The following is a 24097-nucleotide window of genomic DNA, read 5'->3' as shown; positions in this document are numbered from 1 at the left end:
TTGGTATTGCACATGATCAGGTGGTGGCCTCTGCACCAGTCAGTGTCCACCAGTTGCTACTTGCATGTAGCCTGCTGTGTAGTACTTCAGATAACCACTGTCATGGCAACCCTAGACTATAAATTGTTGCTTCTGTGGGCAGGGTCCCTTCACCTTTACAGTATGGATGACATCTTTCCTGTGTGTGGACATCAATCTTACAGATGGCAGGTAGCAATACCTCTTAGAGCAGAACCTGCAGACACAGGCCAAATCCACATTTGGGTAAGGTTTCAGACCTACAGACAGCGTGAGAAGTGTTGTTGTGTGCAATGTATCTTGCTGTTCTTACAGGGGTTTTGTGTACATGGTACTTTTTCATGGAATGTTGTCTGTCTGCATAGCTCTCAACTGTGTGCCTATCCGTATGATACCAGGGTGATTGACTGTTAGGTTTTGTCTGTGCACCACACAGGTATTGTTCTAGATATATCTGTGGCATTCTGTCTGTTGAGTGCTATCAGTACATGGCTACATCCATTTGTATTTCAATGTCGTAACCCTGCATAAGGGTATGCTGCAACAAATCCTGTAACACCAGCAATTTCTAGGGTGTGTAGCAGCAATAATGTATACATGGCCCTATGTTCCTGCCTCTGTCCTCTACATATATGCCAGTCTTTGTCCTGCTGTGATACAGGAAGGGTTGTTAGGTAATGGCCTATCATTATTTACCACTAGCATTACTGCTATCATTCCATTCATGTCATGGACTCCCACACCAACTGTTGGGCCAAATCCATATATATGGGAGCAACAGCTGGAGAACACATATGTGCCCTTGTACATTCCAGAGGTAAGTGTGTGGTACACAGTGTCCCTTGCCCTTGTACAGCCTTTTATGGGGTGGGGGGGTTCTATGACATTAACTTAGGCAATGGCATCTTTTCAGAGATATAACTGTTAAGACGAGGGTCATTCAGTGTGATAGTGAGATGTTAGGTTAAGCAATGTTATGTACAAGATACTGTGATATTAACACAAGTGCTACTTTTCCTCCTAGAGCTTGACTACAGGGTGTAATTGGAGGCTGCTGAACTACATCTGTAATTGTTGATTGTTACATATCCTGAAGGCAATTCCTGTTTCTACTGTTGTACTAATTGAATACCTTGGCCTGGACAGCATAGTATGGTATATATACACATTGCTTGCATCTACTGTTTTGTGTGGGCCTTGCATTCATGACTGATTACATATTTCAAATCTTATGTGGTGTCAGTACTTGCATACATTATTGTATAGTACACGAATAAAGATTATCTGTGTATGCATACCTGTGTGCCGTGTCATGTCCTTTGAATTGTGGGTGGGCATATGTTTAATGTCAGTATTCTCATTTGTGGGAATGGTTGCCACACTACACATTTTACAGGTGCCAGTTGAAAGGCTTGTGGCTAAGGGATATACTTTGCACCCAATACTTCCAGACTACTTCTACATATGTATGCTACTGATACCTTTTGTGTGTGTATATGTGTATGTACCTATATATATATCTCATATGGCTATATCTATATAAATGTATCTATAGATATATACATATATATATATATATATATATATATATATATATATATATATATATATATAGGAACACTACTAGCTCTTGAACATTTGAAATCTCAAATTTCAATAGCTCGAGACCATGTAGCCGAAACCCCACATTACTGAAAGACCAGAAGCGCGAAATTCAAAATCCCGATGTTAAGGGATTTTGAGTTAGCACTTCTGGTGTTGTGGTTCAGGTAAGTAAGTGTGTGTAAGTGTGTTTGTGAGGGGCTTTAGTGTGTGTAAGTGTGTGTTGTGACTGTAGAGTGTGTGTGTGTGTGTGTGTGTGTGTGTGTGTGTGTGTGTGTGTGTGTGTGTGTGTGTGTGTATGTGTGTGTGTGTGTGAGGGGCTGTAATGTGTGGGTGTGAGTTTGCCTTGTGTGTATGTTTGTGCGATCTCGGAGTTAGAATATTAAAGTGGGGGGGTGTGGGGTGCACTGCCCCCCACATGGGGGGTGCAGGGGGGCAAATCCCCCCTGCTTATCTGTAGTGTAGGGTGGTTTGTTTGGTTATGGGGGGAGGCTGTGTGTATGTTTGTGTGTGTGCTGTATGTATGTAGTACTTTCGTGATTTTGAATTTTGCGGTTTTAACATTTCGGTTATGTGGGATTTCGGGCTTATAGTCTTGGTATTTTGGGCTTCGGGATTGTGTAATTTTGGGATTCAGTAGTGAATCTATATATATATATATATATATATATATATATATATATATGTATATATATATATATATATATATATATATATATATATATATATATGCATACATATGAACATATGTATGTATCTATATACAATTGATGTTATATGATTATTTGTGTGTCATACATTAATATATATATATGTCTACATATAGCTGTCTATTTGTCTACATTGACAGATATACATATATCTGTACATATGTCCATGCATGTTCAGCTCATATTTTGGCCTGTTCCTCATTTACTTGGCAACTGTCATGGATGATCGCAGCATTGAAGTCAGTAACTAGTGGCAACACTTTTGTGTTTCAGACTTCATCTTCTTCTACATATGTGTTCTAACACATATAACTGTGTAACTAGCAACATTTTAAATGTAACAGAGCATTAGTTGACATATATCCCTATTTGTACCCACAGTGTGGCATACTTTGTCCAGACTTTTTGCATTAACAGGTTGTGTGGTGTGATAATAATACATTTCCTGTACTGTTGACTGATTGAGCTGCATGAAATGTTTGTGAAAAATTCAGGTTATGTATATCTGCCATGGCTTATGGGTAAATCACTTTGTGTATGGAGTGCAGGGTCATGGGTCCAAGCCTTGGAGATGCACTTTATTTTGTTGCTGGGCAGAACAAGGGACATTGGAAACAGCGTGATTACGGCACTTTTAAACAGTTGTAAGCAGGTTTGCAAGGGTTTGCACGACGGTAAGCACTGCCAACTTCCGATTATGTTTTCTTACAGTCAGCTTCAGATTTCTCAACCTGTGTAGGCATAGCTTACCCACGTGCAAAACTGCTTACCACTGCTTAAAAGTGCTTACTGCCACTTACCCCTGCGCTAATTCCTTTAAAAGAAAGGAAAGAGGGGTCGTTAGGAAAGTGGTGAAAAATGGGGCACAAAGAGGGAAAGACAGTAGGGAAAATAGCTGGGCATGTGCAGGAAGGGTATAGGAAAGCTCCATAGCTGCCCATTTCTTTGAAAGAAACAGCTGTGCATATACACTATATTTGCAAGTACATTTGGACCCTCTAAGCCCTGGGATAGGGGTGAGGACAACATATATTCATTGTAATGCCAATTACACCAGATTACATGTGTCTAGTGGACACATGTGTGAAATGGACAGCTATGTATGGGGCGAGATTTTTTTGTGGGAACAGATTGCCCTTTTACTTTTTTTTCAGGTGAGAGTGGGATGTTGGGGAGGGGTAGAAGGTATATTTGGGGAGGTAGTTTGGGTAGGTTAACAGACAAGAAACACAAGACGCATACAGGGCTGGTATATGACACATGTGGGAGGTAAACACCTTGGACAGGGAGGGGTGTTTGTAAGTTGCAAGCCCATGACCCCCCCAACTGGAAACAGTAGGACTGAGGTCCCCACCCATGGGCAGTCACCACTACACCTTCATGGCCCCGAAGGTGGCTGTGCTGGGTGCTGTGTAAGAGGGGCAGGCTCACCCTCTAATAGCGCCACTCGGCCCTCAAGCTGGCATAGCCATTCTCGGTACTCCAGATCGAGCTCCTTATGCACCATGGTCTGGACCTGTTGATGGGTGACAGGTTCCCCTCTGCACCCGCTCTGAGGGGGGGGACGAGCCCCATCCCCTGCAGTAGTTTTACCTGAAGGTGGCACAGGGCCCACGGAGGAGGAGGTCCCAGGCTGGGCCCCAGATGTGCTGGTGCCCAATGCCATGGCCAGCTGAGGTGGGACAGGTGGGTCCGCTTGGACGGGCCTTCCCATATGAGTTGTGTTGTCACAGGTTTATGACAGATATGGGTTAGTAACAGTCAGCAACATTCAGGATTAGTTATAACAGCATGCATAGGTATTCCCATTAACCCAACACACCAGATTTAACACAGTTGTAGAGCAAGCAGAACACATGTATATATGGAACAACAGTGGCCATTACAGGAGCATGCAGGTTTCATTGATGGCAACAGGCCACAAATATGGGTGTATTTTCACATGGCACATGCATAGAAACAAATGTGAATATTTATAAACCATTAGGACATATGTCCCAACAAAAGTGTGGAGTGTACACATACCAATTGAGGAGTGTCATTGGGTTATTATGCACATATGGTAGGGGTGAGAGAGAGAGTTCAATTAACAACTAATATATCCTTGAAGTTTTCACAACATTCTTAGTCACTGCAGTGGTCTTTCCCTTACATGTATTATTACACTACACAATGGCCTTATATTGTACACTATTATATTTATAAATTATTATATACGTGACGTGTGTCTTACATACAGGTGTGACAGGCTGCAGGTGTTAATGCAACATATGTTGAGAATTGCTGTCATACACTTTAGGTGAGGTGCTAGAATGACAGGTTTGTTTCCATATACATTCTCTGACTATGTACATGTTTGACTATCAGTTATATGTCATTGACAGCTGCCTACATTTCTTGGATCATCACTCTGGGTTTTCAGGCGAACGGGGTACCAAGCTGGTGATATGGGCCATTTATCTGGACATGCTGGACAGATTGGAGCAGTTGTGGGGTATGAATATGCATACAACTTACAATTTGAACATTCTAGCAAATTCTGTACTGTTGTTGGGTGTAATTATGCATACAGCTTTCTATCTGAACATTGTATCAAAATCTGTAGAGTCATGGGGTATGGTTATGCATACAACTTAGTAGCACTCCCAGGATTCAAACCCCTGCTGTGTTTGACAAAATATTATAGCTAACATCAGAGTACACTGTGCTATCAGGGAATCGATGTAAAGCTTTCGACTGTTTTCTATCTAAGTCTCCCTAACTTTTACAATATAACTGACCTCTTGGCACATCCATCATTGTTATGCAGGACTTCATGCCCACTTTATCTGCATACCACGGTATGGGGGACACTGCTTAAGATACAACAGTACTATTTATAGTATGGAACAGATCGCCAACATATGAGAGAAGAGTAAACAGAAGCACTCCATGGGTTATACCTTTATTCACAGACTATTACACATTTATTTCTACTGGTACAACACTTTTTAAGGCTCTTATATTTATTTATGACAGTACATGCAGACTGATTACTAACCTGCCTCGCGATGCAGCCTTTGCAGCCTAGCATCACAGGCTTGCTGGTTCACAGCCCGCTCATCTGCAGCTGTCAGAGAAATGCAGTGATATTTAGCCATACCCATCCATAGTATACACAAGCTAGGCAATTATTTACTACTTAGTAGAATGAGTACTTACTCAGTACTGGGGCACTGGGCATCTGCTGAGACTCCTGGATCCACTGTTCCAGTACATACCCCCTCCACCACTTCAGGTCAGCATGGTGGTGCCTGACCTGCTCACCAGTCCGGGGGATACCTGTGGCACTAGTGAGGTCACGGGCAAGACTGTCACAGGCCTCCATTTTATACTGCGAGCCCTGGTACTGGCCCTGCAGTAGTCTCTGATCATGGTGTTCTACCAGAAGCCATACCATGATTTTTGACTCCTGGATGCTCCAGTGCTGCACTCTAAATTGAGTGCCTTCACCCACAGCAGCCCTTCTGCCTGCAGTAGGAAGCTACAACCAGTTATGGGTAGTATGCCTGCCTGTGGGGATTAAATACAGCCATTTTTCCCACACTTCCCCATGATTGGCCAGTTTTGAAAAGGCTAAGCTACGGGCAGACCTGCTTACATGAGGTTGGCACTGCTTAAAGAGGTATACCACTAGGCAGATTTAATTGGCTCCAATATGCATTGCTTACACTTACTAACTTGAGCTGTGCTGTGGTTAGCATTGCTTAATAGTTAATTAGCACTATATTTGCCATTTGGCAATCATTTATTCTTCATTACAGGTTATATATATGTGTCTGGTATCTGTGATTATGTGTACATACACTGTATGGGGACCTGGGGACTTCTACACTTTATTACAATAACACCTCAAATCTATGCTTACTGCAATACTCCAGTTCACATATTTATGTTCTGTGGCAGGTTATCCAACATCACACTGTTCATAGATTCAGTTCACATGTTTGGTTTGATGTTCCTGTGGTGAGGATTAGTTTGCTGATACCTCATGCATATCTGTTGCTATGATGGCTTAGTGGTTAACTGGAGTGTACAGGGTTCTGAGTTTGAGCCTTGCAGAGGCAGTTTATCTTGTTGCTGGGCAGAACATGGGCCATTGGATCCAGAGTGATTAAGGCACTTTAAAGCAGTTGGAAGTGGGTTTATGTGGGTTTGTGCGATGGTAAGCACTGCTACCCTCCAATTACAGTTTCTTACACTCAGTTAGCTTCTACTTTGCTTAATCTGTGTAGGCAGTGCTTACCCCTGCACAAACGCACTTAGACACACTTACTACTCCTTATTTGTGCTTAAACCTGCTTACTAGTGCCTTATTCATTATGACACTGACACTTCACATGTGCATTTCATGCAGTACTCCAGTTCACATTTAAATGCTATTATGTAGGTTATATGGCAAAACAATGTAAAAATATGTTCAAATACAGATTTCACATGGAAAATGATATGTGCTGCAGTGGAACTCAAACCAGGAATGCCTATTCATTAGGCAGATGTTCTTACCACTACACTATTGCTGTGCTGCTTCATTTGCCTATATATTCCTTGTTATCCTCTTCAGCCTTTTCAGCTGCTTTAACCATAGCTAAGTGATGGGCAAACCCGCACACCTATGGTTAGCTGTACTTGGGGTTTTAAGAAAAATAAATACAAGGGTTTCTTTGTTTTATTTCATTGTACTGTTGCTGCTGAACACATGGGGACTGTTGGTGGGGATATGCGGACACCTATGAGCAGTCTCACTCATTTATTTACACTTTCCTCTGTTCTACTTTGCAGGGGCATGTTTATTCTGAGAGCTCTGCTCTCAGACACGCACCCTGCACTTGTCCATGCTCAGTGTAGAATTTAGAGCTCAGGTAGTGTGCCTTCATTATTATGCATGGCGTGCTGCCGTCCTCCTCTTAAACTACCGCTTACGGGCAGGAATAGTTTAGTCCTGCATGGCAGATTAGTAAATCTGGGGGACATGTTTCACATAATAAAATTAACTTCTTAGATGTTACATTAAGAAAAACAGGTTGGAAAGAAAATTTTGTTCAAAGATGTACCGTGAGTCAACTTTCTCCAGTTTGTGTCTTCATTATGACAGCAACCACCCAAGCTTAAAAAAAAAAGTTTGGGAAATGGCCAGTTTGTTAGACTAGCATGTATGTCTTTTGATTATGACACATTATCAAAGAAAGCAATAACCTGTATAGTATGTTTTTAGACAGTGGTTACCCTACAAATCTTTAATAGCCATCCAAGATGAAATAACAAATGCTTGGGGCTCAAAATATGTAACTGTCTTGGGACAAGGGAAGGAATTCATTGTTCCTAAGAAGACTGTGGGTGCAAACTATGAGAAGGCAATGACATTAAAATACAGCAGTGAATCTGGAAGGGTAAAAAAATTTTGAACAAAAACTGACACATATTTTTTCACTTTTCAAAACTGTAGGAAATTTGGGTGACTGACCACTTATGATATGCAAAAGCATCACCATGACTAACAAAAAGCAGAGAACATACAAGTGTGGGTTTTGTCACTAGTGCAGGTATAATTGGAAGGCAGCAAAATTACTATTACAGCACGTAACAAAACGTAGCTGCTTAGTAAACATTTTAATTATGGAAGTACTGGTTTTATTTATGTGGCCAACTATCATGCACCTCTTATTACAGAGGAAAAACTGAAAGAACACTAAAGAGGCAAATTTATTAAGCACATGAATAACATTGCTCTTAAAAAAAATGCAAATGCACTTTATAAGCATTCCCTTATATTTAAGACCTCAGGTTTTAAGTTTTTTTTTTTTTTTTTTGTAATGGACAATGTTCCCTGGGAAACTAAAATAGAGTACAAGGAACTCACTTGACAGCTTAACTTAGATGTAAGCTCTCCAGGACTTAATTATAATAATTATATAAGTTTTAGTCTTGTACATGACAAAAAGTATATTAATTTTGTTTTAATTTTTTAGGATTGAGTTCCTTTATTTATTTATGTTTTACGTATATAGATGAACTTTTTTAGTGCAATGTCACATGACTTTGATCCAATAGCGTAGCAAGTTTAGGGTGAAAGGGGAAAGTGCCCTGTGTGCTGTCTAGGAAAGGGCATAACTTGCACTAAATAAATTTAAAAAATGTATAAAATATGTGCATATAGTTCTTACTTTCTGTTTAAGGGAAGCAGGAGAAACTTCAAAAACATCTGACGTGGAAGTGCAAGGCTCCAGGCTACTTCCTACCCTCTTTCTATGCCATCTTGAGTGGGCATCTACTTATCCCTACATTTACTTAAGAGACGAGCCTGAAGCAGCACCCCTAAAAAACTTCTCACTGGCTGGACAAGTAGAGGGGATGGTACATAGAAGGCAGTTACAGGGTTTTATCTTGCCCACAGCAAGTGAACTACCTGTCCATCATTTTTGGTTTATTCACTTGCTGTTCAGTTTGGCTTACCAGCAAAATAAGCAAGTTGCTTCAGGCACTTGATGGGTTTTGACACTATATCTTTTTTTTTTCTTTTTAATTATTGGACCACTTGAGTCAGTCCTGACTCCATTGATTTAAATATTCTTTTTTTTTATTGAACAACAGAAGTAAGTGGATGGCTTGGACTGAAATAGGAGCCTGCTGTTTTGCACCTGGGGCCTCGGGGAAAAGAAAAAAAGAAGCACAGATAGGCACAGGTGAGATAATCCAAGTTCATGTCACAAAAATAAGTACATATTTTAATGTTAGTTTTCCAGGTTAAACCCACACCAGAATCTGGATTGTGTATATACACAAGGCATGTGGTGCGGAAGGATTGGGATTTCTTTAGATGTAGCATTTCTAACAGAGCTGGGACAGACATGGCTTTGTAAGTCAAGCAGAGATCGTCTCTAAGTAGGCAATATGAGACAGAGAATAGTTGGAGTTTTTTGAGTCTGTCCATATAGGACAAGTTTTTAAGACCTAGGATCCTCTTTATGAGGTACTTTTGCAGCCTCTCCAGTTGTTGCAGGTGTCTAGTGAAGAACATACCAAATGGGGCATTGTACTCAATGATTGGCTTAATGAGAGAATGACCTCTTTCATCCTGGAAGCAAAACCCTTAGTAATGAGATGAGCCACGAAGGATTTTTTGACCACAGTGGCAATGTGGTGGTCAAAAGAGAGATTGCTGTCAACCTGTGCTCCCAGATCTCTTATAAATCATTCTGTGTTCAGTGGACTACCATCCATGTGGCAATTTATGGGAACCGGGTTTATCCCAAAGGGGATGACGGCACTTTTTTTGGCATTGAGCTTAAGGCCATGGTTCTGACAGCAGTCGTTGGTCTCAGTGAGGTCTTTCTTTAGGATGTCAGCATCATTTGGGGAGTTAATAACAGCTCCCAACTTGTAATCGTCTGCAAAGTTTGTCAGCCAGAGTCCCTTCGTGTTGGCCTGGACTTCAGAGAAGTAGATACCAAACAAGAGAGGACCCAGGACCGAACCCTGTGGGACTCCACTCATGACTGGTTGGCAGTCTGACTTGGAGTCAGTTACTTTCACACTGTGGGTTCTATCTGTGAGCCAGTTTGCAACCCACCTAGTGATATTATGAGTTGATGCCTAGCTTAGTGAGTTTTTCTATGATTCCTGACTGGGGAATGGTATCAAAGGCCTTGGCCAGATCAAGGTAGGCTGTATGAACCACTTTGCCTTCATCCACAGCTCTGGTGACTGACTCAAAGAAGTCGACCAGGTTGAGCAGGCATGATCTACCCTTCAAAAAACCAATCTGTGTGGGATCCAGAGTTTGGAGAGTCCCTATATCCTTGTTTATTAGGTCCATGATGATGAGTTCCATAGCTTTGCATATCAGACTCATCAGGCTAATGGGGTAATAGTTTCCAGAGTCTGTAATCACTTTTCCTTTGTGGAGAGGGATGACTGTAACAGCGCGCCATTCAGTTGGGACAAAGCCTGAGGTGAGGCTGTGATTGAACAGGGCACACAGGTAAGGTGCCAGTTCACTTTGTAGTTCATGTAGAACACAGCTAGAGATATTTCCAGGTCCCATAGAAGCTGTATTCTTGGCCTTGGACAGTGCTGTTTTAACCTGTGCAGCAGTAATACTGGGTGTCTGGCAATCTGCTGGTATTGCGATTGGTCCTTTGTGTGGGGAGAGAGCGGTAAAGTTGGCACTGAATTTGTCGGGCAGTATACTGGCAATATCTGTTGGCTTGATATAGGAGGTACCATTGTGCAGAAGTTCAGAGCAAATCTGGGTATTGCCATGGAGATTCTTTATATAACTATAGAAGGTCTTGTGTTTGTCTTTACTATCTGCTGCAATTCTGTTTTCATAGCTAGCGTTAGAGGACTTGATGAGGGATCTCAACTTTTTGTTGTGGCTGATAAGGGAGTTTTTCCAGTCTTGGGACTTCACCTTATTCCGCATCAGTTTCCTCCTTCTGTTGTAGAGTTTGTTTATGGCAGGGGACCACCAGATTGGCTTCCTTTTTTTGGAGGAGAGTGTCTTGGTTCTATTAGGTATGGCGAGATCCATGCATTTGTGTACGTGCTCATACAGTGCATTGGTGTATGATTTGGTGGTCATGCAACTATTCTTCATTTGCATGGGTGCTGTGAAGTTAGCCACCTCCGTTTTTAGGAGCCCAAAGTAAGCTCTGGAGAAGTTTTTCATGGTGGTTACCTTTGTGGGGGGGGGGGGGTGTTAGGGATGTGTATTTCCAAGGTGATTAGTTTGTGGTCTGATCCAACCAGGGAGGATATGACTACTAGTGTAGAGCAATGGTCGCCCATGTTAGTAATGACCAGGTCAAGGATGTTGCTACCTCTAGTGGGGGTAAGAACGAGCTGGTCCAGGGCACTGGAATTAATGAATTCCAGGAAACGTTGGGCAAGTGTATTGGTACACGAGTAGTTTTCCATGTTAATGGAGGGGTAGATGAAGTCACCCAGTATGAGAGTGTTAGGTTGGACCTTAATATTCTCCAGGGTGCTTAGGAACATGGAGTGTGAGTCTTGGGACATGGTTGGGGACCTGTAGCATGCTATGACCTGAATTGCTGTCTTACCCAATGTTAGCTGCACCTGAAGTATCTCTGATGTGTTATGATAGGCTACCAGTCTGGAAGTGTGCAGATCCTTTATGAATATGAAAACACCACCGCCTTTGGAGCTTTGGTCCAAATTCTGGGGCCGAAAGGTATGGAAAGAGTTATAGTCTGGTAGTGCAGGGGTGCTTTCTGCTACTTTAAGCCAGGTCTCTGTTCTTTGAGCGAGTGAGTTTTGAGATTTAGACTTCTAGCATTGAGCTGCATGACCCTCAGATTGCATTTGTCTGTAGCTGTTATGGTGGTAATTTGGTCTTTGGAACACCACCTTAAAAAGGCACTATAGGGGTGTTAAGAGCTTTTTCCAGTATCCGGAAGCCCAGAGATGGGAGATGCAGGCCATCTCTGGCAAAGCATCAAGGTCTGTCAGTCATGTCATCCCAGGCAGACAAATACTAGATCCCCTTAGAATGACACCATAAACTTAGCCAATTGCTGAAATCAACCATTTTCTGCTTGTACTGCGGTATCATTCTGGATGATGGTAGGATGCTGCTCAGGGCTAGGGTCATACCTACCTGGGCTACATAATCCAAGAGCTTCTCCATGTCTCTTTTCATGTATTCCAAGGAGGTACATCTCAAGTCATTCACACCCATGTGTACAATGACAGAGTCATATTTGTACCTGTTGTTGAGGGATTTGGGAGGGAATGCATGCATTATGTGGTGGATCCTGGCACCTGACAGGCAGCTGACTGTTACTTTCTCCTTATTCAACCTAGTGAGTGGGACTTCAGTGTGCCTCACTATCGAGTCACTTGACTAGTGTGTTGGGCATGCTGGTTTGCCTTAGGGGCTTTGGTTGAGTGGCACACTGTTTAGGAGAGTTATGTGTTTCATGATTAGTGTTGTGTTGTGGTGGTGTGTGAAATCAGTGCTGGTGTGTGTTCTGGAGGGCTATGTGTTCCATGTGGTGTGGTGCAAGTGTTGACCTTCTCCTCCTGACCAGCTATTCTGATCTTGGCTGGAAAGCGCGTGGCTTCCAGTTTGGATATATAAGTGCATCTCTTGCAAGTCTGAGTGTTGGGAGGTAAGAGGAGAGGGTTGTCAGTGTACATGAGGCAGTTGCTACATTACCTCAGGATGCCTAAATTCACCAGGTTAATAGGAGAAAGCACAGGGAACTGACCTTTAGACATGCCTGGAGGGGTGGGCATTAATAATAAGTACTGGAGCTGTTTCCTTGTAGAATATTTAGTGCTGGTGGCACTTTTGTATGCTACAATAATTGGTACAAGAAGTCTGGTAAAGTGCTAGACTTGGAGTGTTTTCAGTGGCTTTGAACCATGTTGCAGTAACTGCACAGATGTCAGCACTCTCCAGGGTGAGGAGAGCTTCCAGGAAGTGCAGCTTCATGTTGAGACTCATAGCATTTAACAGTAACACCTTTAGATTGGCCTGAGTAGCTTTTGCTATGTTGGAATGTTTGTCTGCTTGGCAAAGCCTAAAAAAGGCACTATAGGGGAGGATAATATTGTGGCCAGTATCCTAAAGCTTAGAGGTGACAGATGAAGACCATCCCTGGCAAAGGTTCATGGCCTTTTAATCATGTCCTCCCAGGCTAACAAATATTGGACCCCTTTGGAATGACACCAGTACCTAAGACAGTTGTTAAAGTCAACCATTTTCTGGTGGTATTGTGGCATCATCCTTGGAGAAAGTAGAATGCTGGTCAGTGCTAAGCTCATTACACAATAACAGAATGAATCAATGAATGAATAAATTAATGAATAAATGAATGAACAAGTGGCATGAGCAACAATAGGAAAACTTTATAATATTATATTGCTCATATTGGATCTAAAAGTAGAAATTAATTGGTGAGCTACAGAGGTATTTTGAGTAAAAGAGAATTTATCTACTACAGTGAAACATAAAGAAACATGGAAGTTTCACAAGTGTGCTTTATAATTATGTGGCATAAAAGCTGTTATGAAATGATAGTGTATGGTTAGAGGAAAGGCTATGAAGTTGCCTTTCAAGGGCCAGGATTAATCAGATCATGCAAGCACTGAGGTCACTTATCCCTAAGTTCCAGTATGACTCAGTCATAGTCCATGTGGGTGTGAATGGCTTGAGATGCACCCCATTGACTGTATGAAGAGAGACATGATTGAGCTCTCAGAATATGTGTCACAAGCAGCTATTTATTTATTTTATTTATTTAACATTTGTTTGCCAGCATAGTCCAGCTGGATAACAAGTGTCTGTTTTCAGCAGAGTCCTGGGGAAAAAGCTCCATAGTTTTACAGAGAGAACAATTTACAAAAGAGAAATTACAGAGTAGAATTACAGAGCAGTAGCATACAGATTTGCTGACATTACAGTAGATGATATACAATATGAGGACATTATCCCATTTGGTTGAACACACAAATGTACAATATATACAATGAGAGTAGATAAAAACCTCGGTAGAACATTGCAAGATATTTTTCTCAATTGAATAAGAGTATTTAATATGTATACATTTTCATATATACATTCAAGCAAATATATATATATATATATATATATATATATATATATATATATATATATATAATATATATATATATATATATATATATATATATATATATATATATATATATATATATATATAGATACACACATGTACACATGTAATACAGTCATATATAGGTAACTGCGCACATATGCAGAGGCTTACTTACAGCATGTTGCAAGTGCTGACCAGGGACAGATGGAGGTGTAGAAATTATGAGTGGATGATGCTTCAGGGAGGTCCATTACAGCTGCCTAGTTGGTTGGTAAAGAGATATAAAATAAATAAATAAATACATTTCTTCATTCATTCATTCATTGTTTCATTCATTCATTCATTCATTCATTCATTCATTCATTCATTCACTCATTCTGTTATATCTAGGAAAATAGCAAAGCAAAGGAACCCATAAACAGCACAATAAATTTTCTCTCATATGGTAAATGCTTTTTATCCAGATTGGACTTAATCAGTCAAACATCCATTTCAGTACTGTGTTAATTAGCTGGTTAGTCAGCTGATCACACACCCACAGTGGAAAAGTACTATTAGAACTGTATATATAAAAGCACATTTTAAAAGTCTTGCTGGCAATAAACGCATTCTCTCCAGTCATTAGTCTCCAAATAATTTGCTTGATTACAAATAAATATGCAAATAAATACAAGTACAAGCATACATATAAAATATGGGTACTTTTCCGTTAACAGGGCAGCAGGAAAAATGTATGGTTTATGTCAAGTCCACGGTGCTTATTTTTTTCCTGCTTTCAAGTATGGCTTCCTCGACACAGAACTTTGGATTTACTGACATCTCAGGACTGCTTATTTAAGTGCTGTGTTCTGCTTTTCATTTTGCCTTTGTTGTCTGACTAATACTGATTTTTGCTTGGAAGTCTCTGTTTCATCTGAAGTCTGTGATGCTGCTTTGTTATGGTTTTACTTTGGTGTTCATTGTTACTGCCTTACTGATTTTGTCAGATGTTATTACTGCGTGTTGGATTGCTGTGCTCTGTTTTCATTTTGTCTTGGTTATCGAACTACTACTGCTTCCTACTCAGAAGCCACTGCTACTTATTTTGTATGTTGTTTTCTGGGTGTCATTTTGCCTTCCATGTCGAACTGCTAGGCATTTCATCCCAAGACAGTGCCGCTTACAGAGACAGTTTCAGGAAGATTCCCTGTTAGTTCCTAAAAAATGGTGCAACTCAGACATGATCTTGTCAAAAAATAAGGAAGTGATCCTCTTTCAGACCATCTGCTGACTTGTAAGGATCAGTTTGTTATCAATCGTGATGATGGTCTGATGCATATCTGTCAACCTGAAAACCCACACAATGGGAACAAAGCCCTTCGTGCAATAGGAATTTGGTGTTTTTTGTGTGAAGTGAGAATGTGGAGAAATAACTTTCACAAATAGGAACATCAGAAGAAAATGTGATCATGTACTCTGGCTACATGTTGCGGAAGTTCTCCATATCTAATTCGCAGCAACATTTCTGTTTCCCGAGGACTGCTGCCGCGTTAATGGAAAAGTACCAAAATATATAAGCACTTCAACCTCCTCATTTTTAATTGTATTGTTTGTTTCAAGTAGTCTTTGCTAGTGATCCTTTCTAATCAATAATAGACCAAGATTCTCAATCTCTGACTTCTCTTAGCTTTTCTAAAACATAGAAATTAATTATTAAAAAAATTCAACTCTTTATAGAGTGTTATATTCAGATGTCCACATAAATTATAAATGTTTATTCATCTTTTTTGATGAATTTTTTTAAGTTTCTCAGATTTTTTTTTTTCAGTAATGAATTGCAGGACATGAAACATGTCTATTTTTTAATCAAAGTGGTGTTCACAGCAAATTTGTACATGTTCTTCATTCATATATGAACTACTGTCAATATATCTGGAGCTGTACAAAAAAAAAAATCACAGGCATAACTTTCCTAATTCGTATTTAATTTTGTAATGGTTTTATTTATATTATATCTGTTACTCTCCAACAAGAATTTTGTATTTAAACCCATTTGGCAATACAAGAAGCACTCTTTATTCACCCTGATAAACTGCACTATGCAAGGAATAATATCTGACAGGGTGGGTGTTAACACTCTGAAAGATATTTCATACCATATGAAGTTGCAAGGAAGTAACCAGTCCAGAGTTACTGTTGCATTCTAATACATGCTATAACACACACACACACACACACACACACACACACACACACACACACACACACACACACACACACATTCTCATAGACATTCCCTTACTCACACAGACGTCAATTCAACATCACAAGGACCACCCTCATACTTGACTGGATATCCAGACACAAACCCATTTATCCTCCCACATTCTCTCACAAGCAGACAGAGAGACAGACCACACCCACACCACACCTACACCCTGTACTAATGTGGGGGGGGGGGTCCACCCTGGGTGGACACAGTAAGGAGGCATAACATTTAAAAAAAAAATTAATCAGATATTTTTCCGTCTTTAAGGGAAACTGCGGCACTAAATGGCTGTCCAAGATGTCCTGCATGCCTCCTGCCTATATCTTTGTGCTTGAGCACCACCCCAAAGTGACCTGAGAGCGGCTGCACAGGTAGAGCGGGTGGTGCCATGATGCAGTACAGAGAGAGACAGAGTTACAGAACTAAACAGCTATTCACTGAAGTAAGTAGAGCAAAGCACTGAAGGGGCCATTTGGAGAAATATTTCATTTTGATGTCATTTGGCGCTTGTGCATACATCGATAGACTACTGAACGGGTCAGTAGTGGAAATTAATCATTCTGGTACTTGATCATATATGGGTGGAGTGCTGAGGGGTCATTGTGGGAAATGATTCATTCTGGTGCTTAGGCATACTTGGAGATGACTGCTGAAGTGGCCGCTGGGAGAAATGTTTCATTCTGATGCTTGTGAATACTTGGACATGACTGTTGAAGGGGTTGTTGTGAGAAATGCTTCATTCTGGTGCTTTCTTTTTATTTCTTTCTATTCTTTTTTTATCAAAATGGCAGGAACATAGAAATATCCAGTTTTTGTGATAGGATCATAGCAGGTTACTAGGCTAATGGCCCTGGGGCCAAGAGTTTATCCCCAAAAAAGAAACCTCAGTCAGCACCTGTCTTCACAAGTGATGCAGATTATTCTTTCAATAAAGTTATTTTAAACATTCAAGCATGGCATATGTTCATGTTTATTATATTACAAACTTAAAAGCAGTGACTGTATACACACTGTCACTAAGGACTTAAATATACAGCAACAAATAAACAAGACTCTGTAGAGATCGATTCCTACCTCAACATATTCTTAGCCTAAGGAATAAGTTACTACTACTGGTCAAACAATGTACTGGCTGCTTTTAAGGCTAGTCTTGATTATTGGTTGGGTAGACACAAATTTACAGCAACTATGTCATGTACAGCCCTGCTCAGTTTGGAAGTTTAGAACAATTAAGTGCTTGAAAAGTGAAGTAAGAACTTTTAAGTGTATCTGCTTAAAGGTACATATGGCTAGGTGTCATATAGTCCCTGTAACTGCTTACCTAATTTGTTCCTATGTTCTTATGTTAAATGACCTCAGCCCCACATAATAGGCATATTTCATTTGGCCAGGACTCTTATAATATCTAGTCTACAAACATAATATTAATTTGCATTTCTTATCACAAAACAGTTCATATTATTATGTCGTTTGTTAGGTCCTCTAGGTGACAACAATTCAGATCTTAATCACAGGCACATATCAGTCCCTTGCTTTTCTATGCTATTGTTGTTCAAAAGAATTCCTGATTTTTTTTTCTCCTGCTTGAATTAGTGGAATTGTTACAAAGTCATTCACTTGAGAAAGCCTTTCATATTGCTGTTATTATCCAGTTCCCAAAATTGCTTTAGATCCCTTTGTTTTTTATCATTTTTCATCAAATGTAGTCTCTTTTCCTACATTAATTAATGCTGCAAGCTATTTTGTAGAGTGCAGTCCATGTATAAACAATGATCATCAGTCACATTACCTGACTGTCATGGTGTCCGCCTCTTCTTTTTAAGCAGAAAGTCACAACACACTGTGTCTTCACTCTGAAAGATATTTCATGCCATATGAAGCTGCAAGGGAGTAACCAGTCCAGAGTTACTGTTGCATTCTAATACATAGGCTTAGGCATGGTCCATGTCTATCTTAGGTATCCCAGAGAAAGGGTGACAGACCATATATAATGCATCGAGTAATATTACACATACCCTTATACAGAAAGTGTTACCAGGAACTGTAATTCCTACCAGAAGTGGACAGCCCTCACAATGATCATTCCTGATTCAGAGACCATCCCATCACAGTAATTTTCCATAAGCAGAAAAATCACTGCAGGGGGTGGTCCTGTCAGTCATGTTGCAGGACAATGAAGTAATCAGGGGAGCAGTTAATTATAATTAGACATGTGTTGTCCTCAGGACATGCCTGCAGGTTTCCATTTATGCTGCTTAGGGATTCAGAGAATGGCTCAGCTGTGTAAATGAACATGGCTGACTTTGACATTTAACATCTCCAAAAGACAGTGGACACCCATTCAAGTCAATGAGAGAGACCATAATGCAGGTAAGTAGAGTGAACTTCATTGGCACCATAGATGCGGGGCATGTAAGTGCATGTTTGTATATATGCATTGTGCAGGAGTATATATATGTGTGTGTGTGTGTGTGTGTGTGTGTGTGTGTGCGTGCGTGCGTGCGTGCGCGCGCGTGTGTGTGTGTGTGTGCGTGTGTGTGTGTGTGTGTATGGTGGGGGGGTGTAGGTGATGTATGGGTGCAGTCTGTCTCTCTGTCTCCTTGTGAGAGAATGTGGGTGGATAAATGGGTTTGTGTCCAGATGTCCAGTCAAGTATGAGGTTAGTCCATGTGATGTTGAATTGATGTCTGTGTGAGTAAGGGAATGTCTATGAGGATATGTGTGTGTGTGTGTGTGTGTGTGTGTGTGTGTGTGTGTGTGTGTGTGTGTGTGTGTGTGTGTGTGTGTGTGTGTGTGTGTGTGTGTGTGTATGTGTGCGTGTGTGTGTATACACATGTCTGCATATCTGAATATGTGTAAGTGTTTGGGGGGATGCTGCCTATGCCAGTGCAATGCATGGGCCATCAGAACAATTTACTAAAAGAAGTGCTTGCTAACACAGATGGTAATAAAGAGTGATTCAGAGACATGCATATTAACCAGTAATGAACCCTTACTCATTGTGGTTAAATATGTCTCTGAATCACTTTTTCCTTCATCATGTACACTGGACCTATTTGTGGAATGTACTTTACATGGTTACAGCCTATGTCTTTGAATCCCTGCCATAGTCTAAATTTACCAATGGAGAGTACAGTTGGTGTGCTTGTGTGTGTGTGTGTGTGTGTGTGTGTGTGTGTGTGTGTGTGTGTGTGTGTGAGATTTAGGGTTGTTGCTGTTTAACAGAAAATAAAAGACACAAAATGTACAGACATTGCTCTGCACACCAAATTTATACAGTGCTTAAGGCATGTAGATGCAGTCAAAAGATGCTAGGTATCCTTCAGGATGCACACACATATATCTTCTAAAAGATGTATTGCATGTACCTGTCATGGTTAAACATAGAAGTGATGCGGATATGGACTCAAGTACCATTTATGCTTTATGGCAAACTGTTAGAATCAGTCGCTGAACCATAATAGTAAGTGTAATATGCTTACCTCTGCCTACAGATGGATTGTGATTTGCAGGCCTGATGTCAGTGATTCATTGGCATGACACGTTACAGTTTGTTCTGATGCATGTGTATAATGTGGTCTTCTGCATCCCTTGATATTCAACCACAATGTTTTGACATAGCGACAGTATGCATAACTGCATGGTTTATCTGACAACATCCCACACTACTGTGTATTATACGTATGTATCACAAGGTGCATATACACACTCTTTTCAGTACATATCCATTGTTCTTTTCAGTGCCATAATGGCTGAACAGACAAGGGCTGCTCTGTACATTCTAATACAGAAGGCAGTCTACTCAGCAAGCATTTGGAGCAGTAGGTCTATAGTGATTCATAGACACCTTGTGTGGCATGTGCACCATATGTAAAGAGAACAGGTTGCCTTAGTGTCCACATGGTGATACAGTTATGGAGGTCATATGCTTCAGTGGGAAGAAGTTGGCCAGTGGAGGATACCACCAAAGGACAGTATCGGACTGCCATTTATATGGGAAGGATGCCTTTTTTTATAAATAAAGCTCAGTTTATAGCTGTTTTTCTCCATTGGAGACGGCAGATATTGAGGTCTCCTGTCAGATATCTGCTAGATTCTAGCCACATTGGAATGTCATGTAAGGCTGTTCCTTGCTGTTGAGTGTTGTGTAACATCAGCTGTGAAATTATGCCAACCTCTTCTGCTACAGTGGTGATGTGTGTAGTATCACTTGCAATGCAACAGCAACATCCCAAATCCACATGCTTCATCCTCCAACATTTGCTCAGTAGCTGCAGATTCACATAAAAGCAGCATGCTTTCATTTTCAGAGCAACATCAGTGTCATTAGTGTTATTCTGTGACACAGCAGTCATACCACATAGTAGTGGAACCAGTGTTAGAAAAATGGTATGTAGTAAGCATAATGCAATCACATACCAAAAAAGGAATCATAAAGGGCAATGTAAATGTAGTTCACCTTATTGAAAGCATGGCGTCTACTGGAGGCTATTTTTGGACATTTTCACTTTTTGAAAGAGATACTGCAGAAGGCTACATAGAAATGTTTCAGTCTTTATTGCATAACAGGGTGGTGCACAAAATGGAATGTATACCTTGGAGGAATAGCAGAAAGAAGGGGGATGATATGGACACTTGACCCGAGCAGTGGGAAGGTAAAAAAGGAAAAGATGAAGTAGAGGGAAAAGAGGAACTAGTAACAGCTAGAAGAAGGACAATTTAAAACAACCTGTAGAAATGTATATTTCACAGATACAGTGGCAGAACCTCTAAATCCATTGCCACAAGAATTTCTGAAAGGAGTGCAGGAATGTATGAGTTAAACAGAAAATGGATATTGCAGGGGAATAGGTGGGCAGCCATTGTATATGTGCTATCAAGGTTACTGATATTGCCTTGATAATCCCTATGCCTTAATCATGCTATATAAGAATAAGAAAAGCAGTTGCAGCAGTAGAGGAATAGACTAAAACTTGACAGTTTAAAGTCAGGAGTGAAAATAAATTAATAAAATCTTAAATAATGTATCTGGGAGGCATAACCCTAGCAAAAGAGTTGACAGCTGTGAGGGGGAAGCAAATATACTGGTAAATTGTGGAAACAATCTAAAAAAAACATATCAAACAGTTTCATAGTTTCTAGTAAGCAGCATAAAGGTCAAGGACCATCATAATGTAGGCTACAAGGCATAGATTAGACACTCAAACGAAGTACATAAAAACTTCTTAAATGATTCTAGTGAGTGACAATTCCTTACTTGTAATGGCAAGCTGTTCCATAATCTCACAATACTTTGGGTAATAAACCTTGATCTAAAAGTGGTTCTGCATTTTTCTATTTGAAAAGTAAAATTTACTCCAGGAGAAGTTTGCCCTGATTGCAGCAATTTAGAATTGAACAAAAGGCATGTACATTGCAGAGTAACCAGTGATAACTGATAGAAAATAAATTAAGATTAGCTAAAAGTTCCTGATATGTGATTCATCTGCACTATATGATTCTTATAGTGAATTTTAATTCAATACTTTCTAATATGGACAGTTCACATCTTGAGTATGTACAAACTGTGCGCCCCCACACCCCCTGCTAATTATATATTCCAACTTCAAGATCTCACTACAATGAGGAAAAGGGGACATTTCTTAATCTCCACTGTAGTGTGATCCATTGTAAACAGCAATGCCCAAATCATGAATGCAAGCTGTGTCTTAACATTCCAGTGGTGACTTGATTTCAAGTCAGGATTTTCAAATTTTATACCTGTACCCTAGACCATCTGAATGATGGTAAATTGACGTTCTCACTTTTGATAGTAAACCATATATATATTTATGTATATTAAATAATTTCAATAGTACTACAACACATCTGGTTGAAAAAAGATTTCTGTATTCAATCACTTTCTGTATAAAACCATTTCCCAAAATAAAAGGTTCTTCAGGTCTGACATGACCAAAATATATAAAATCAGTCCATCTAACAGTGGTGTTATGACCCATTTTATTTAACCATTCAAATAGTTTGGACACAATGAGATCATTCCAAGATGAAAGAACAGAAAAATATTGGGATGTAAATAAGGAGACATCATCAGTACAGTAGAAAGCTGTTATCTCTCTATATGGGCAGTTGGTATGATTCCCATCTTTAAAATTGTATGCTGTTGACTATGTAGTCAGGATGGAAATCCATTCAGACTGACACCAGAAAGAGATTATATTTTATACTCAAAGACTTAAAAAAAAGATAAACCAGAAGAGGTTAATGTGTATAGCCATGAGTGATGAAGGAAGTAGGTGATACAACGTAGCCATTTAAATTCTTCTAGGAATCCATAAGTCCAAGTGAGTACCATCTTCCAGAAAAGATGAATGAGAACAGCAAACTTTAATGTGAAGGTACAAGTTATTGTTATCATCTTTAATCCCCTTTTTCCCATTTTCTACATGAGGTTGGAGTGCGATGTCCACTGTCACCATCTCTCTCAATTTCTTGCCACTGTCCTACCTTCTTCTACAGTCATGCCTGACTGTTACAGGTCCTCACTCATTCAGTCTTCCACACTGCTGGATGCCCTTGTTTTCTCTTGTCTATATTCTGTCTGTGCTAAATCCTCTTCACCAGACTGTCTTCTGCTTTTCTGCACATGTCCTTGAACCACTGCAATCTGTTCTCTTTGACATTCTGTGCAATTGGAGCTACATAGACTTCTGAACTGATGTCATTCCTTCATCTGTCCCACAGTGTGCCTCCTACCACCCATCAGATGCACTTAATCTGCATCACCTCTACCTTTCTCAACTGCTCTGCCTTCATGGCCAGGTTTCTATATCATGCATCAGTACTGGTCACACCACTGCTCTGTATGCCTTACTTTTCAGCTTCTTTGTATTCATCTGTCATATACTACCCCTGACATTGTGTGCCAGTTTGCTGCAGCCCCTCTAATTCTAGTTTTGAGCTTCTTATTCAAACTTCCCTTCTCCACAAACCACTCTTCCCAGGTTCTTGAAGCTGTTAACTTGTTCCACTTATTTCCTATCTATCCCAGTTCTCACCTTCTTCTGACTTCCCTAATGTGTTGCCGTTATAACTATCCCATCTGTGCACTGTTTCATCCCATATGCCTTCAGTTTTGTATCTCCCTATCATTTGCTGTTCTTGCTCATAGTCTGTGTCTAATGTCACATCATCTGCATATGGCAGCTTTATTGATCAGTCCTGTTTGTTAATGTAATCCATCACCAGTATGAACAGCACTGATCTCATTGCCAAACCCTGATGCACATCCACTTCCACTGGGAACCTTTTTGTGATTCCAAACACAATTCACACCTGAGTCACTGGGTCAACACTTCGGGAACTTTAAAACATCACAGGACTACCCAAATCAGCTTTCATGGGACCTTGTCATATGCTTTCTCCAAGTTTAGGAATGCCCATTTGGACTCTTTCCTCATCTCTAGCTTCTTCTGAACAACCTGTCGCACTGCAAACATCACATTTTGTTGTGCTGCATCCTGACCTGAATCCGAAATGCTCATTTACCATTTTACTTTCTACTGCTCTGTGTAATCATTTATCAATCACCCTGTCCATAACTTTTGGGCATTGTAACAGGAGTCTGATACAGCTATATTTCCCACAGATGTGAATCTCCCCTTTGATGTACACTGGAAATAGTATGCTTATTTCTCCAGTCATCTGGGATATGGTTTTCTCTGCATACTGTTATGAGTGCCCTCAGGTGCCATTTCTTTCCCAAATCACTTAACATCTTGATCATTTTTGCTAATCATCTTTCAGAAATATTTTGTATATATGTTGTGAAGATACAAGTATGCAGCTTAAAGTGAGTGTAGAGATGTATTGCT

Source organism: Protopterus annectens, chromosome 7.part0 (genome assembly GCF_019279795.1).
Source record: "Protopterus annectens isolate FY-2018-M chromosome 7.part0, PAN1.0, whole genome shotgun sequence".
Lineage (NCBI taxonomy): Eukaryota > Metazoa > Chordata > Ceratodontiformes > Protopteridae > Protopterus > Protopterus annectens.
This window is presented reverse-complemented; position numbering follows the sequence as displayed.